The sequence below is a fragment of the Ictidomys tridecemlineatus genome, chromosome 6 (genome assembly GCF_052094955.1).
Source record: "Ictidomys tridecemlineatus isolate mIctTri1 chromosome 6, mIctTri1.hap1, whole genome shotgun sequence".
Classification (NCBI taxonomy): Eukaryota; Metazoa; Chordata; class Mammalia; order Rodentia; family Sciuridae; genus Ictidomys; species Ictidomys tridecemlineatus.
In genome coordinates this window covers 108,639,994-108,656,501 of record NC_135482.1, presented here as the reverse complement: position 1 = coordinate 108,656,501, position 16,508 = coordinate 108,639,994, and the positions used below count along the sequence as shown (strand labels likewise).

Below are 16,508 nucleotides of genomic sequence, written 5' to 3'. Positions count from 1 at the left end.
TTTCTAGTTTTTGGCGGACACAACATCCTTGTTTGTATGTGGTGCTGAGGATCAAACCCGGGCCACACGCATGCCAGGCGAGCTACTGCTTGAGCCACATCCCCAGCCCAAGCATCATCATTCTTAGGATTCTCTGACTTCAGGCTACTAAGGACATCTAGAGCATATGGGGCATTACTCAGCCTTTTGTAAGGCTTTGGTAGAACTCAATCTAAGTCAGTAGACATTTATTCCTTAAAGTAAATCTACTGAAGACAGATGTCAGAATGTAACTAGCAGAAAGATAGAGGAGTCATGGACAGGATAAAGTATTGAATTTTCTCTGGCCCCAGATGATAAGACTCAGAGAAGGTACAGAGGCTTGCCTTCATGAGAACTAAAAGTCTCCTCTAGCTAGAAATAGCCTGCTGGCTCTCATTTTGGATTGCTGTTCAGCTCTTAATTTATAAGGCAAACCAGGGGTGAGCTATTATTTAGTCATGTTATTAAACCTGGAAAGACTTCAGTGATCCTCTCATCTCTCCTTTTCTTTTTACACATAAGGAAGCCAAGGCCAGAGCAACTCTTACAAGATGATGAAACTAAGCGGTACAACAGGGACTAAACATTTGTTTCCCTTTCATACCTTTCCCACTACTTCCCTTTGCAAGCCTGGGAAGGAAATCCTGTCAGCCTATCAAAGAATGCTCTACAGGAACTGTATTCTCCTTCCGCACTGTGACGTTCTGCAGATGTTCTAGGGCACTTGCCTGCCAACTCAGGCAGAGTCAATTTCAGTAAGGGGCAGCAGCAGTTAGGTGCACATCTGTGTCAGTCATTGTGCACCAATAAAGCCTCATGGCTTTCTTTAGGGAGAAAAATTAATAGTAGATTATAAAGAGTATTAAGAAGTTGCTTCAACCTCCTACAGGGTTGTAGCTTCACCAGCACCTCACTTACTCCCTGTGTGGTCAGTAGAACCCTTCGTGTTCTGCTGTTCTGCTTATAAGAATCATCCAGTGTACTTCAACTCACAGGCAGTGTCCCTGTGGGCACTGGGGATAACTGGACAAAGCTACATGCAGGAGAGACTGGGCTGTTGTTTGTTTGGATTGACCTTCACTGTTTATGTGCAGATGGGTGATTCTAGGACTCCTTGATGTTCTCTTGTCTATGTAGAGCTCCCTTCCTCCCTTGGCTTTGTCTGAGGATAGAGCCCACTGCTCTATCTCCTTGAAAGGAAAAGTTAAGAGAAAAGACCTGATGATACCTCTCCTCTACCTACTTGCTTTGGTAGGGGCTTTGCCATTTCATGCTTGGCCATGCACTTCACATGGAGGCAAAGCAGCATGAAGCCATTTGAGGCCTGCAATGCCATGACTTTGCCACACTTTCTGAAGTAGCTGTGTTCATGAGTGTAGTGATCCTGAAGCATTCTTTGAGCCAGATTGGACTGGAAATATCCGTGGAGTCTCACTCTCACCCTCACCCTTCATCACCCAAGTAAACACTAACAGCAAACATCTCTGAGCTTTAGGGGACTGTGGGAATATTTTTCTTTCAGTCCCAACTTTCCCCAAGAACTTTCACATAACATGACATACTTTCTTCCCTTCATCCCTCCAAAATTAGTAACACCCAACTCCAGAACCCACCCCATCCCCATCCTTCCCCATGCCAGTCAAATTAGACCTGTCTTGCCATATCTTCATATTATGCTTGCCTCTCAGCACTGCATTTGGCCTCCTTGAGATACGTATACACAGGTTCACTCAGAGCAGCTCATATGACCCCAGAACGTTGGTCATTATTGGGACCCCTTCCATGGTCCTTCTGAGTTACTGTGCCAAGAGTATATATCATTATGTCACCTTACAAGGGAGTCAGGAAACACCAGAAAACATACCAAATTTGTACTTAAAAAAAGAGAGAGAGAGAAAGAAAATCCAGCAAGATCCATAGCCCTCTGAGGGAGCCTTTGCATTCTCTTCCTGACCTACTGGCCCTACATTAGGATACAATGTGCTTCAAATAGCAGCTGTCCTGGGTATAGAGGGTGCATTGAGTAAATGCCTCAGTTCCTGGGAAAACTTTATTTCCTCTCCTGCATGGCCAGAGACATGGGCCTTGTGCTAGTTTAGCATTTAAATCTCAACTTCAACAAAGCCTTGTTCTTACTGCCCTGTGTTTCAGCAGTAGACTTCTTATTCATTGTTTGGGTTTATTTGTTTTTTTCTTTCTTCTTTCTTTTTCCATCCTCTCCCTTTTGACACTTTTCATTTCTGGGAGCCAAACCAAATACACAGGGCTGGCCAGCTAACCTGGCTGAGTCTGTATTTCCCAGAACTCTGCTGCTGCTCTGATGGATCCCTTTGTCAAGAAGAGGAATTTTTCTCCATTTTTTTATAACGATGGATGTCATTTGAATGTTTCTATTTACTTCCATTAACAGATTTGTGAGAGATAATGTTAGATATTATCAAATCAATTAGATAACCGAATTGAAATTCTGCCTAGCTGAGAAATTTGCTTCTTTGTTTAGAACATTCCACACTTTCTCAAGCCTACATCAGCAAATCTGTCGTCTAATATGTCTTCTCTAACCATTCATTCATCCTTTGGTCTAAGCATTCTATCTAAGGGTGACTGTCTTGTTTGCATACAGTATTTTGGCTGTTTGGTTTGGTTTTTTTGGTGTTTTTTGTTCAGTGCTACATCACAGTTCCTTTGGTATGCTAGGGCTATAGCTACATAAGAGATGATTCTCCCTTCTCTTGGCTCTTAAAATTTAGTTCATAAGGGGCCAATCAGACTGATATAAGTCTTATATTGAGTTTTATGGAGTCTCTTTCTTATTTTCACTTTTATCTTTCATAGGCATATTTTCTTTCTATACTCCTTGTCTGTCTACCCCCTCACCTTACTTATTCAGAAAAGGTACAACACCTTTATCAAACTCAGATCTCAGCTAGGGAACAATTCCTTATCCAGGAAAGCAGCCAGCATTTTAGAAATGTCTAGATATAAATAGAAATTAAGACATTGGTATGTTCATGACATCTGCAAATACAAAATGGAATCATCGGAAAGCAAAAATTTGTGCTGATTTATGTACAGGTAACTGAAACCAAATTGTTGCATCCATTGTATCTGCTGGTTCCTGGCTTCTGCTAATATGTAAGATTAATTTGGAGTGACAGGTGTCAAGCAACGTGAGTTTTGGCCATTGACCCCTGTTCATCTGCCCACTTTTACTTGTGTTCTTTGGTCTCTCAGTTGTTGACTTTCACAAAATAATGACTGATTGTAACCTTCAAAAGAGTAAGCAACAGTGATAGATAGAGCAACTCTAAAGGTTTATAGCTAGCAAGACCAAAAGTCCCTAGAAAACTTTCCTCTGAAAGTTTTGCTTTTTTTCTCTATAGGGAGCTTATGCGTCTAGAGACAATGTAAGTTTGATCCCCTAACCACTGGTTGGGTTTGGTGGATAATCCGTACTAAGTTTCCCTAAAGCAAATACCATCATTCTAATCTACACCAGCCATTGTAGCTCTTTAGGCCTCAGTTATCTTATTCATGTTAAAAGATGAAACTGGTGGCTCCTCCAGTTTCCTTCCAGGCTTAGGAGTTGAAATTTCAGGACTGGCTTTCTCTAGCCTAGCACTTGTCGGCCTGGTAGTTCTATGGTAGGATATTTGCCTGTAGACATTCTGAAAAATAAAATGATAAGCTTTATATTTATACGGATTCACTAGAAACGATAGCTATTTTCATTCTCTCAAGGTCAGGGAGCTGATAGTATCACAGAGTTTTCAGTGCCACAGCTACAAAGCAAAGGAGTTCTTGTTTGGTTTTTTGTTGTTGTTGTTTGTTTGTTTGTTTGTTTTGTGTGTGTCTGTGTGTGTTGTTCAGTTGTATTTTTTGTTTTTATCACTGTGCTAAGAAGTCAGGGCCTCACACATGCTGAGAAAGGGCTGCTCTACCAGTGAGCCACACCTCTCAGCCATTAATTTGTTTTTGTTTTGTTTTTAACCTTTGAGAACTAATGGTAAAAATATGTGATGATCTATTGAAAAATCTAGCTACTTTAAGTAATATGGCAACATTCATAAGCACCAACCATGTGTCAGGCATTTGTTGGCAATACTAATTACATTAGTATATGATTTTCATGCTTCAAGGCTTAGTACTTAGTGCTTCTCTTTTAAGGGAAGGAAAGGCAACAGTTCCCTTATATCAGCATGTGCATCTTGAGACTGCTAAGCAGTGTCATACTGTCCAGCAGTGGAACTTAGAGGACATACAGGCCCAAATGGAGCTGAACTTTTGTTTTTATTATACCATTTTGTTCAAGATTAGTCATGGAAGAAAGCTAACACCTTATTTACTTTTGGCCTATAAAAAACCTTTCCTTCTTATAAAAACAAATTCAGGCATTGCCTGGCAAAGGAGTTCATCACCTGGTAGTGGGAGGGAGGAGCGAAATACCCCCAGCAGCCTCGCCATCATCACCACATCCAATCATTCTTGCATAGAGCCAGGCCATGGTGGCAGTGGCTTAGGCTCTGCAGCACAAGCAGTGGGGGATGGCAGAGATAATAGAAATAAACCTAGAAAGGGCTGGGGTTTGGGCTCAGTGGTAGAGTGCTCACCTAGCAGGCATGAGACACTGGGTTTGATCCTCAGCACCACATAAAAATAAAGATATTGTGTCTACCTAAAACTAAAAAATAAATATTAAAAAAAAAAAGAAAGAAAGCTAGAGAATTCAGCTGCAAGATGGGACTTGAAATATCAAGGAAGAGAGGACTTTGGAGTTTTTAATCTGTGAAAAATCATTGTAGGACAAATTCTTCAAGAGTAACTTTAATTTTCTCTGGCACTAAGTGTTAGAAGGATTCTACAAAGTGAAAAAAAAAAATGACCAACTGCCTAGACAAGAAATATCTACTGTGTTTTCAGATACCCTCTAACCATACAAGTTTTATTATGGCAACATGGATTATAGCAAGTAGGCATGAGGCCCCAGGTTCACCCAAAAAAAGACATAATGGCAAAATGCATTTCAGTTAATTCCAGTTGTTTGAAAAGCCAAAATAGGAAGTGACTTTGTCTCTGTATCTTCTAAATAGCTTGCTGATATGAGTTATGGGACTGTAGGCCAAACCTGGCCAGGATAAGGGACCATTTCCACTTTCCAGTACCTCCAGGGTTCCAGTGTTATGCCAGTCTCACAGTTTAGACCTCAGGTCCTATGCATCCTGGGACCTAGCTGTTAAAACCTCAATTTCAGATTCTTATCTGCTTAAAAGAAACTAAGCATTTCTGTGTAATTTCCTGCCCACCACCAAAACCATCCACAGTTAGGACTTAGAATCTGAGTCACTGCTAGTTACAAAAGAATTTATCCAAGGGCTGGGATTGTGGCTCAGCGGTAGAGCGCTCGCCTAGCATGGGTGGGACCCAGGTTCGATCCTCAGCACCACATAAAAATAAAGGCATTGTGTTTTATCCATCTACACCTAAAATTTTAATTAATTGATTAATTAATTAAAAAGAATTATCTAGTGACCTCTCTTAACCATCACTTTTTTTTTTTTTTATGTACCCAGGATTGAACTCGGGGGCACTCAACCACTGAGCCACATCCCCACCCCTAATTTGTATTTTATTTAGAGACAGGGTCTCACTGAGTTGCTTAGCTCCTCGCTTTTGCTGAGGCTGGCTTTGAACTCGAAATTCTCCTACCTCAGCCTTCCTGAGCCACTGGGATTACAGGCGTATGCCACTATGCCCAGCCAACCATTACTTTTTTATGCTTATCAATACTTATTCCCTTTTACCTCATCCTTTGTGACTATGCATGGAGAGTTGTTTACCTTAAAATGAGGCCAAGTGTTCAGAATACTTAGTTATTTTCTCTCTTTAAGAATTTCCAGGACTGGGAGGTATGGCTGAATGGTAGTGAATCCCTAAGATGTGTGAGGCCCTGGGTTCAGTCCCCAGCACTGCACCAAAAAAAAAAAAAAAAAAAAAGAAGAAGAAGAAGAAAAAAAAAGGATTTTTTTACTTCATGAATTTCTAGTACTTCTCTATAACATCTCAACTTGGCTGTGGATAGCCTCTCTAGAATCACAACCTGTGCTGAGCAGTAGATGTTCTAGGGTAATGTCCCTGAGTCATTGTGTTCTTCTGTTCTTCCATTCAGCTCATTTAACTTCCTTATCATTCTTTGTCCATCAGTGTGAGCTGTGTTCTCTGCACTGAAAGCAGAAAAGGGATTGGAGTACTTTCCCACATAGCCAGCTCTTTTTACAACAGTGCCCTTGTTTGGTGTGATGCTGTAGAACTTCAGTTTTCCTTCAGAGCTTCCTCTGTCCAGCTTTTTGTTAAGCTCTAGGCTGAGGCATGCTCCCCTTCCCCACTGCTGCGTACGCTTCCAGTGCATGTTGCTTTGAGCATTCAGATGGAGTTGCTATTGCATTTGTGATTCTTGGCTCAAGTCCCTCTAGAAATCATATTACTACTCCAAGTTCAAGGAGGGTTGGAACAGCTACTAAGAACAGAATACGTTATAATAACATTCAGCAGACAAAAGCCAGAAAATTCCTGCCAGAGGCCACCTTCATATTCTATGTGTGTCCTATACTCCATCTTTTGAGAATTTTAAGCAGAGTAGAATGCTATAGTGTATAGTTTATGTGTCCCAGTATCTACTAAAGGATTTTTTGTTGTTGTTGTTGGTTTCTTGTTTGATTTATTTTGGTTTTGTTGTTTTTTAATGCAGTGCTGGAATTAAACTCAGGGCCTTGCATGTGCTCGACAGGTGATGTATCACTGAGCTGCACTCCCAGTCCATTACAGTCTTGATCTGAGAACCCTTCAGAGGTGATCTTAAAAAGCTATTTAGGGTCTGGGGGTAGCTCGATGGTAGAGCGTTTGCCCTGGATTTGATCCTCAATATTGCAGAAAATAAAAGCTCTTCAGAAAGTTATCAAGGCTTTTCCCCATGGTCAGTGTCTATTCCTTTATTGCATTCACTGATCATTTTTAAATTGTCTACTATGTGCAGGTATTTTGCTACACAGCATCCATATATAAAAAAACAATTTATTGAGGAATTTGCAGAGAGTTGGAGAGTTAAACATATAATCAACAGAAACAGAAGACAGAGTGAACACTATTATCAGTATTCACTGCTGACTAGGACAGGCTTCTCAGGGAAAGTAGATGATTGAGCTCAGCCATTAAGGATGAGAAAGTTAGAGAAGACAAGTGTGTAAGAGAAAAGATTGGCCGCATTCTAGACCAAACGAACCACATCAAAGGAAAATCAAAGACAAGGAGTGGCAAGTTAATGTACGAGGAGATGCATTTGGAACAGGCTGCCATGCCAGAAAGTGTGCACTCTTTATTGAAGGTAGGAAGTCATTTAAGACAGTAGAAGAGGAGAGAGCCTATTCTATTTTGGTTTAGAAAGATTACTCTTACACCATAATGAAGTGGTTATGAAGATGTTGCAACAAACAATGCTAGGTTGTGAGACCTTGTGTTAGGGTTATAACCAGAACATAAATGAAGAAACAAAATCAAAAGAAACATAATCTTCAAAGGCATTAACAGGAAACTCAAGGAAGTGGCCAATGAGGGCATTGTTAAATGGCCTCAACTTTTGGCTCTACTGCTAATGAAAAGAAATGTAAGCAGAAACAGCCCTACCATGTTGGGAAGATTTGGGTGGTTGGTTGGTTGGTTTAATTCCCCAGTCTATAGTGAGGATGAGGAAAGAGGGGCCACCCTTATATGCCTTTTGTGGACTAAAAATTAGTACAATTGTTTTAGATCAGTTTGGCCACATGTCTAAAACTTTAAAGAAATATATACCTCTTTGACCCAGGAATTTTAAGTAAACAGTCATAAACACATGAAAACTTATGTACAAGAAAGAAAGCTCAATACATGAATATTTATAGAAATAAAAACTTGAAAATAAACTAAATTTCTAATCATGGGAAATAGTTAACTAATGGTACCTCCATTAAACAGATTAAGTGTACCCCATTAAAATTGTGTTTTATAAGAATATTTAATCACACAAAAAAACTTTATAGTAATTAATAGGTGAAAACAGTTTATTACATAGTATGATTTGATGTGGAGTATTCATGAAAAGATCTTTATCAACTCCTTAAAAATGTAAATCTGAAACTCAAGAAAGAGAGGGGAGCTAGAGTCATAATTATGTTGTCATACCTGCATGATAGTTATATTTAGATGATATGGACATAGAAGATTCATTATATAATTTTCTTTTGTGTCATTTGAGATTTTTCTGTGATTTTTGAGAGCAAAACTACCTCTAAAAGAAACATTATTAAACTGGAAAGAAAATATATTAAATATGTTAATACACTAAAGCACTTAGAATAATACTTGGCCTGTAATAAATGCCCAATAAATTAATTGCTGTTATTATTGTCTCCTTTTAAAAGCTAAAGTTAGACAAGATTACCTAGGCAGAGGGTATAAGAGGAAGAACAGAAGCTGGGAGTTTAGCCCAGTGGTAGAGCACTTGCCTAACAGGCACAAGGGTCTGGGTTTCATCCCCAGCACCAAGGGGCATCAGGGGTTGGGGGGCATGAAGAATGGTGGAAAGTCTCCTTAGACCTCTAGAACAGAGGGATTGATCCAAAGGAAGAAGAATAGCACCAGAATGGAGAAGGAATGTTGGGATGGGCAGAGGAAGACCAGAAGAATGTGGATGCTTCAGGACTCAAAGGGGAGAAACTTTAGAAGGAGATCAGGGTCAGGTATGCATAAAGACTGATGGGTCATATAATTAGGTAATCTTTGGGGTTTGGTGCTGTTTTGTTGTTGTTGTGTTGTTTTAAGTTTTTAAATATAGCATACACACAGAAAGTCTAGGTAGACAGCTCAGTGAGTGTTGTACATACTCCTATGACAATACCCGGAACAAGAAGCAGAACCTTACCAGCACCTAGCACCTCAGAAACCCCTGTTACCTTTCCAGTCACCCTCATTTTCCAAGGGTGGCCTGACTTCTAACTCCACAGATCAGTGTTGCCTGTTTCTAAATTTTACATACCTAGAATTATGCAGTACAGACTATTTTGTGTCTGACTTCTTTCGTTCCATATGATGTTTATGAATGCATTTATTTTGTTATACGTGTACTCTGTTCATTCTCATTGCCACATGATATTCCACTGTATAAATATAGCATAACTTATTTATCATTCAGTTATTGATAAACACTTAGGTTACTCCAAGGTTTGGGTAATTGCAATATTCTGCCATAAATACTCTTGTCCATGTCCTTTTTGAATTTACATATCCCTAAAAGTCCAGTTGTTTCAGTCATAAGGTATACTTATGTTCAATTTTAGTAGACGCTACCAGTTTTCCATAGTGTTACACCAATTTGCACTCCAGCCAGAAGTGTATGAGAGGTCAAGTGGTTCTGCACCCTTCCCAGTACTTGGTATATCTGTCTTTTTAGAAGTTAGTCACTATGGTATCTCATAGTGATTTTATTTATTTTTTATTTTTTAATATTTATTGTTTAGTTGTAGGTGGGCATAATATCTTTATTTCATTTTTTTGTGGTGCTGAGGTTTGAACCCAGTGCCTCACATGTGCAAGGCGAGCACTCTACCACTGAGCCACAACCCCAGCCCCTCATAGTGATTTTTTTTTAAAGAGAGAGTGAGAGAGGAGAGAGAGAGAGAGAGAGAGAGAATTTTTAATATTTATTTTTTAGTTCTCGGCGAACACAACATCTTTGTTGGTATGTGGTGCTGAGGATCGAACCCGGGGCATGTCAGGCGAGCGTGCTACCGCTTGAGCCACATCCCCAGCCCCTCATAGTGATTTTAAACTTGCGTTTTCCTGAATTAATAAAATTAGTGACAAATACCTTTTTATGTTTGTTAGTTATTCCAGCATTCAGTTGGCCTTTAAATTCAGCTAACCACGGATCAAAATATTTGGAAAATTTTTCCAGAGTGTTCTGAAGAACAAAATTTGAATTTGCCATGCACCAGGCACTACACTGAGTCCATGAGACTGAAGTGATATATAGGTATACCCTGCTGTAGCCTTCCACCATTCCATACTTCCTCAATCTCTCTCTAGCATTCGTTTGAGCATTGCTTGCCTCATGTCTCATTTGTATACAATGTAATTAGTCCTGCAATGATTGCAGCTGTATCAAAAGTGGATGGACCATCTTTCTTATCATTTTTCCCTAAACAGTACAGTGTAACAACTAATTGCATGGTATTTACAATGTGTTAAGTATTCTAAGTGATCTAGAGATGATGTGTAAGGGAGGATATACATAGTTTATATGCAGATATTATGCCATTCAAATAAGGAACTTGAGCCTCAGTAGATTTTGGTATCCACAGGGGATACCAAATCCCTTGCAGATATTAAAGGATATTTGCACTCTCACCTTTTTTTTAATTACTGTTTTTCTTCTTCTTGATGTATAGGAGTCATTTATCACATAATGTATTACAGATATCTTATCTGTTGGCTGCCTTTTCACTCTTAATGGTGTCTTTTAAGAGAAGTTCTTAATTTTAATATAGATCCTACTTATCAATTTTCTCTCTTTATACTTAATGCTTTTTTGTGTTCTCTTTAAGAAATCTTTGGGGCTAGGGATGTAGCTCAGCGGTGGAACATTTACCTAGCATCCACAAGACCCTGGGTTCGATCCTTAGCTACAAAAAGAAAAAGGTGGAAAGAAATCTTTGCATTCCCTAAAGATCTCTCCTATGTTTTCTTTCAGTGCATTATTTTAATCATTCACACTTATATTTATTGTCCAACAGGAATTTGTTTTGTGTATGTATGAATAGGGATCAAAACATTTTTTTTCATACAGCCTCATCACATATCAGAAAATCCATCCCTTCACTGTACAGCATGCCACCCTTGTCATAAATCAAGTGATCATATATATATATATATATATATATATATATATATATATAAAGATTTTGTGGATTTTTTTGTTCCCTTGGTTCTATACGTCTGTTCTTATACCAGTATTAAATATTTCAATGACTATAGCTTTTTAGTAAGAGAATTTCTTAACTTTGTTCTTTAAGATTGGTTTGGCTATTCTTAGCTCTTTGCATTCCCACCTATGTTTTGGAATCAGCTTGACAATTTACATATGAACACAGCTGCCAGGATTTTTACTTGGATCGCATTGAGCCTATAAATTAGTTTGAGCATAATTAATACAATTAGTGACTTTTCCTATATCCTTGGCCTTGTTATATTCCTCCATTTATGACATTTTTAATTTCTCTAAATAGTTTCATGGTTTTAATTGTTGAGGTCTTTAGTAATTTTTTTAATAAAGTGATTTCATTGAATCATAAGCAGTTCATTTCTAGTTATTAAGGAGGGAAATGAGAAACTGGTAGTGAATATGGACTATTTTTCTAAGATGTTTGATAGTGAGCTAGAAAAATTGCAGCTATCTTGAGAGGGATGCAGATTCTAAAGAGAGTGGGAGGGATCTGAGTGCCCTCCGGAGCCATAGTGAAAGACCAGGGAAGGGAGAGGTAGGAAACACAGATTTGGTTGAAGGAACATGGTTGTGGAGGAAGGGCTCAAGCATGTGAATGGGGAGCCCTGTTAGCCTGGAGAAGAAAAAGGAACAAAGACCATTGTGGGGTCATTTTGAGGGGAGATGTTTTGTGTATGGTGCTACCTTACGAACAGTTTCCCTAGGTTGGTTGCTTACACAGTAAACATTACAGAGCCATTGTGGGTACTGTGCCCTTTACCACTGATACCACCAGATACTATATGCAGGATGCTTGAAGTAGCCAGACTTGCTGCCCTCATGGTCATCCTAATCTACATTTTGAAATCCTTATTTCTTTAAGCAGAATATATTTTGTCTACTGGAGGTACATAAGTGTACATTTTAGGTCCACTTCCCCAGAGTGTTAGAGTAAGGTTTGTGGGGAGAAAGCCCTACCACAAAATCCTAAGGTACCTGAGAGGCTGAAGGAACATTTTGTGGATATTTTCTATTTTATGTAGGGAGGATGCTTAAATTATAGGAAGAGCTGGCCAGTTCATGGGACCAAAATTGTTTTGCAACTTAGTATAAATTGTTTTACTCTGTGTATGCTCTTAGGCATTTTGTTGTTTGTCTCTAGATGTAAAACTGTCAATACATAGACAAAAACCTGTCTTTATATCTTGAGGGGGGGTCATATGAACTTATATGCTGCCTACAAACTGTGATGTTTACAGAATAAACAAGAAGGTATCATTTTTCACTGTAGTAGTTTCGGTGGTGGAATTAGCCTGCCACTGTTAGAAAGTTTAGAACAGGTATGTTAGCTTTCCATTGCTATAAAAAATACCTGAGATAATCAAGTCATAAAGAGAAAAAGATTTGTTTTTAGCTTACAGTTTGGATGTTTCAGTCCAGGATTGATTGGCCCTATTGCTTTGGGGGCCCTGTGACAAGGCAGCACATCATGGCAGGATTGCATGGTAAAGGAACATTCTCACCTTGTAGCTTACATGCCCCCGCCCTTGACTAACTTTCTCCCATTAGGCCTCACCTCTTAAAGGTCCTACCAACCAATGGCACCACAGGCTAGGGACTTTGCAGGGATGAGAGTCATTTCAGATCCAAACTAATGCTATAGGAAATAGAAACTCTTGCTAGATTGCTCAGTCTTACTTCCACTGTGATTGGATTTGTAACCTTAACAAGGAAAGGAAAAGGGAAAAAGGAATTAATTCATTGAAACTGAGATGTAAGAAACATTTTCATTAAATTTTAAATGTTACACGTTTGCCATTTGGAAAGTTCTCTTTTGGCCTTAACCCTGAATGGGACCTTTCTTACAAGGGGAGGGAAGGGGAAGAAGATAGTCAGGCAGAGGGGTCATGGGCAGCAGGCAAGGGGTAGATAGCAGCAAGAGGAGTTGGGGGTGCATTCTGTGGTAGTGCAACCGCTTAACATGTGCAAGGCCCTGGGTTCCATCCTGGCATCAAAAAAGAAAGAATGCAGCAAAAACATCCTGAGTGACATCTGATGTCATCTGATGTGTTAAATCTCAGAAGCTAGAATACACCTTTCCCAATGTATCCGTAGAATCTACTACATTCCAAAACCTTAAAAAAAAAAAAACTTCCTTTTTACGTGTGACATACACGTTAACAAAATATTTTAAAGTAGCAAGGTACTAATCCATCTCAGGAATTGTTTTCACACCTGTGTGGTATAACACATCTGTCTACATTTTTGTTTGGTCACTTCACGTGGTTACTTTCCTAGGTGATCTAAACACACATTTCTGTACTCCTTTGACTTGAGAATAACCAAAGCTTTGCATTTCAAAGTTGGTGAAATAAACACCCTCATTTTAAAAGTAATCTCAAGGCTGGGCTGCTGTGGCTCAGTAGTAGAGCACTTGAAAGGAAGGGAGGGAGGAAGCAATTCTACTTTTACAGGAGAGGGTGATCGCTGAGTTTTATTTCAAGTCAAGAAATTTTAGCATCTAATGGATCAGGTGTCAATGAAACTTCTCCCGGCTGAGCCATGCCCACATATAAAACTGGTAAAATTCGAAAAATGCAGAATCCCTAGAGAACAGAGAAAGGCCTACCAAATGGAAAGCAGCTCCAGCTACTGAAGGAACACTTCCTTCTCTAAACCTTTTGATCCTTCTGATCCCCTCTATTTTTAAATACCTTTTCCCAAGTAAGTCATTCATTAGACTTTGGGAAAAGCAAAGCCTTATAGTCTACCTCTAGTTTTTTTTTTTTTTCTTTTTCCCCTAATCTCATTCCATCACTTCTAGTTATACTTCCTCCTGTGGTGCTAAGTCACTCTCCCCACTTATTGTTTACACCCTCCTGACATTCATAGGTAATAATCACATTCCCTCCCCTTATTTTTTACTCATTTTGGGTCTATATATTTAGTTCTTCTAATCCTGCCTCATAAAATTATCCTCTCAGCTTCTTAGTCATGCCTGCCATTTTCTTTGAACTCTTTCCAGTTTGCCTCCATCTTTCTGTTAATGAGGTGTCTGAAATGGAATACAGGTCTCTAGGTGTGGCTTCACTGAATCTGTGTAATAGAAGGGGGTTCTCCGAGGGGTAATGCCCAAGGCTGACCAGCCCAGGAGCATTTTGTCATTCTCGAAAAGCTGGGGTTATTCTGTCAAGATCCAAAAATTTCTATATTCCTGCACTGCCAGCAACATTTTTCTACCTGCTGCCATAGCTCATACTGTCTTTCCACTTTAAATTACCCTTTTTCTGTCCATTACTGCCAACCTCCACATTCTTTGAGAAATTTCCTCCTCCCTCTCCCCTTTCTGCTCAACTAAAGACAGTAGTATTTTAATTTCTTCTTCATTGTAGGTATGTACTGCACAATTTTTTTATTTTTATTGATATAATTCACATACCATACAATTTTCCCATTTCAGATATGTAAGTCAGTAGATTCATTAGATGAGAAAGTAGCTCAAGGGTAAAGTGCCCCTGAGTTCAACCCCCAGTACCCAAAGGGGCGTAAATTTGTGGTATTTTATGATTGGCTTCTTTCACTTATAAGATACACTAAATATAATGTAGTTTAAATAATGTATCATACATAAGGACTTCATTTCTTTTTATTGGCCACTCAGGTAATACTTTTTGAGTGAATATTTTACATACTTCAGTTTGTCTCTTCTAACAGTCCTAGAATATTAGAATTATAACTTTAAAACTACATGCAGGTATTTATGTTGAAGGGTATTTATATTGAACCTACTGTAGTCTTAATTCTCACCCTCAAATGCTCTGGTCTCTTAGTCAACATTTAGCAGAAGGAAGGGTATTAGGTATATTTCTTGACTTTTTATGTTTGATAATTCTTGACTCAGAGCATCTAGATTATAACAGCAGTGGAATTAGAATTTGGTTCTCTTTGCTTTTTAATTTCCCTGCTCTTTCGGGTGATCTTATCTATTTGATAACAACAGCAATAATAATTTTAACATCTAAATATTCATCGAGCATTTTTAATGTGCCAGGCATTACACTGCACTTTATATGACTGTTTCATTAAATACTTGAAACAACTCTGAAACAATGTTATGGTCCTGTTTTACAGATGAGGGGTCAAGGTCATATAAATTAATAATGGGCAGAGCAGCCATTGAAACCCAGGCCTCCTAACCCCAGAGCCAGTGTTCTTAACTACACTTTATACTCAGTTTTTTATTTCCCTCTTTTCTTTCCTAAAATCTGCACTTCCTCAAATTGTCATCCCCAGCTGAAATTGTTAAAAATAGTTTTCTATTCTCACTCACTGAACTCAACTTTGAAAAAGCTAATGTGTCTTTGTGTGTGTGTTCCTCCCCAAGGCCTTGAGCCTCCCTTAGTTTTCAGCCACCTCAGCTCTATTGGGCTTCCTATAGTAGCCTCTTGAAGTAGTCTTCCCTCCACTCAATCCAGCATGTCCTTCTTATCTCCTAATGCATCTTTCTAAGAAGATGAAGGTGCTCATGTCACTGTACAGTTTTAAACTTGGACCTCCTCTTTCTTGGAGCTTTGGTTTGGGTTTGGGTTTTAACCAGATTGCATCTGAACTCCCTAGCTTCACGTACACAGCCTGGCCCTCACCTGTCTTTTCAGCTGCATTCCTGTCACTCTTCCCAGTCCCCTCACCTTGGCCTCCAGCCGTGCTGTGTGTTTCACATTTCCCTAGTCTGTGCCAAGCCCTTCCTCACTCCACACATCTACATTTGCCTCATCTGCTCCAAGGCCTTTTCTGCCTTTGATCTTTCAGACAGACTCCTCTTTGGTTCTCAAGACCCACATACCAGGCACCTTTTAGTAACACCTTCTCCGTCTCCTCCAAGAGGAAATAGTCATTACATTCCCCTCTCAGCACATGCTTCATCCTGGTCCTTACTGTGCTGGGTTATAATTTGTCTGTTAATATGCTTGTCTCCTCTGTTAACCTAAATGGGTTTAGGACAAGGACCAAAGTCATTCATCTTTCACTACCTAACACATAGTAGGCACTCGGCTAACATGCTTAAAGGAATGTCAAAGAGGGTATTGAAAGCAAATAGAAAATTAGAAATATGCTTTTTCCTAAACATGTGGACTATCTTATATCTCTCAAAATAATCTCTTTAGGTAAATGAGCAGGCCAAAGAGTCTAGCGTACTAAATAAAAGCAGTAGAACAGACGCAAAAGTCCTTTTAATTATATGTGTCCCTAGAACAAGGAGCACTGCAATAGCCCTCAAACTGGGGTGTAGGGGGGAGTTCCCACCGCAATCTGGGTCAAGGGGACCCCTCCCCGAGGGGGGAGAGCCCTCCAACCAGGGTGGCGGAGGAAGCCCCAAAAGCACCCCTGGTCGAGGGGACTCGTCCTCCAAGGGGGAAGAACCCTCTAAGGTTAAGATTCTATTTGAGGTCATAAGAGCCCCCTCCCACTACTGAATGTG

The 16,508-nt window shown here is 39.4% G+C and overlaps 1 protein-coding gene across 14 annotated transcripts in view; it reads left to right on the top strand.

The window, feature by feature from the left end:
* The window catches only part of Erc1 (ELKS/RAB6-interacting/CAST family member 1), a 502,961-nt gene that overhangs the window by 480,522 nt on the left and 5,931 nt on the right, over positions 1 to 16,508 (top strand). The gene's annotated exons all lie outside the window — the stretch shown is intronic.